The sequence below is a fragment of the Quercus lobata genome, chromosome 2, assembly GCF_001633185.2.
Source record: "Quercus lobata isolate SW786 chromosome 2, ValleyOak3.0 Primary Assembly, whole genome shotgun sequence".
Taxonomy (NCBI): Eukaryota; Viridiplantae; Streptophyta; class Magnoliopsida; order Fagales; family Fagaceae; genus Quercus; species Quercus lobata.
This window is the reverse complement of record NC_044905.1, coordinates 59,008,348-59,010,493: the sequence shown is the minus strand read 5'-3', so window position 1 is coordinate 59,010,493 and position 2,146 is coordinate 59,008,348. Positions and strand designations below refer to the sequence as shown.

At 38.6% G+C, this 2,146-nt stretch overlaps 1 pseudogene; it reads left to right on the top strand.

The window, feature by feature from the left end:
• Window positions 1–629: 629 nt before the first annotated feature.
• On the top strand, window positions 630–2,146 carry LOC115978293 (annotated as a pseudogene).

Genomic DNA, 2,146 nt, shown 5'->3' with positions numbered 1-2,146 from the left:
GACTTGGTCCTTAAATTATTGGGCCCCACAGTATGCATTTTACCTTATTACTATTTTTTTTAGAGAGCATTTTAATTTATAGTGTCCGTTTTTGATGATAATTCTTTATTATCAGACTAAGACATCAATCGATTTTTGGTATAGGCAGAGATTGAACCCTAAATCTTTTATTCAACTGTTAGAGATTTTACTAGTTAAACTAACTGTAACCTACATCTTATTACTATTTTTTATTTGATTGCCAACTTTTTTTTTTTTTTTTTTTTTGTAATATACGGTCCACATCCCAACATTATAATTTTCTGTCACATCAAATTCCCTTACAAGCTAGTTGCATCTAATCACATTAGTTTGTTGCTGGGAGTGGTCGAGATTTTTAAAATGGGTAGGGTCATTGTAAGGAATAAGAATCAAAGGCAAAAACTTAAATAATGCACGCACATTAACATACCGACAACAAAAATAAAATAAGAATGAACGCGAGCATCATTACTTTATAGTAATGTAATATAAACACCAGCACAAACAGACCAAAAAAAAAAAAAAAAAAAACAACATTGGACTTGAAAATCATCCCAATAAATGAGGCACGCCACATTATTATTTGAGAATACTTGTGAAAAATATAGATAAAGATTGCAAGTTAGCACGAAAAGAGCATTATTTGGGCTTCTCTCTCTAATGGCGTCAAATAACTCGGTGAAAATACTTGAGGTTTGCCGAGTGACTCCATTACCAAGCTCACAAGCTTCAGCTACCCCAAGTTCTCTCCTCCTCACCTTCTTTGACATACTTTGGCTTAGATTTCCGCCAGTGGATCGAGTTTTCTTTTATGAAATCTCTTCTACTAACACAAGCTTCATGGATTCCATTCTTCCAAAACTCAAGCACTCACTCTCCCTAACACTTCATCACTTTCTCCCTCTTACAGGTACCTTCATTTGGCCTCAAGACTCCCTCAAACCTATCATCAGTTACACAGAGAATGATTCAGTTTCACTCACTGTAGCCGAGTCCAATGCCAATTTCTATCATCTCTCAGGCAACAACTTTGTTGAAGCTGTGGAATACCATCCTCTTGTACCTGACTTGGCAACATCCCATGAACAAGCCCCAGTATTGGCGTTGCAAGTCACGGCGTTCTCAAACTGTGGGTTTTGCATTGGAATTACTGCACACCATGCTTTTCTTGACGGAAAAAGCTCAACCATGTTTATGAAAGCATGGGCTCACTTGTGCAAACTTGGCGGAAATGCTTTGTCTTTGGTACCTGAGCTAACACCATGCTTTGATAGGATGGTTATCAAGGACCCGGCTGGGCTTGAGTCAATCTACTTGAACGGGTGGTTGAACCATGATGGACCACACAACAAGAGCTTGAAGGTGTGGGAACTAAAAACACCACCAGGTGTGGTACGTGGTGCATTTGAGTTGACTCGTACAAAATTAGAGAAGCTCAGGCAGTTGATAACCAATATACTGGAGAAGAACAATGGACAAGAACAACCAGTTCCCTTATCAAGGTTAATCCTAACATTTGCCTACACATGGGTTTGTCTAGCTAAGGTAGAAGGACTAAGGGACAACAAAATACATCTTGTGATTAATGTAGATGCTAGGTCTCGCTTAGAACCTCCTGTGCCTGGGAATTATTTTGGAAATTGCCTTACTGGTTGTGTTGCAATTGCAGAGAGAAATGACCTTTTGGGTGAAAAGGGAGTGGCTATGGCTGCGAAGGCTATAATTGAAGCCATAAGAAGTTTGGATTATGGGGTCCTAAAAAGTGCTGAAAAATTGTTGTCACTACTGCTCACTGTAAAGAAAGACAATATATCTGATAGAGTATTTGGAATTGCTGGGTCACCTCGATTTGAGCTTTACAATATAGATTTTGGATGGGGAAAGCCAACGAAGGTAGAGATGATTTCTATAGATAAAACAGGCGCAGTACGTGTTTCGGAAACTAGAGATGGTGCTGGAGGAATTGAAATAGGGGTGGTTTTAAATAAAAATGTAATGGAAGAATTGCTTCAGTATTTGCCAAGGGTCTTGAAATCCTGTAAAGTTACATGTGACTTGCAAGGTTATGCATGTAAGAGATCGAGACGATGTGTGAACTGTGAGGCCATTTTGGTTGATTTGATAT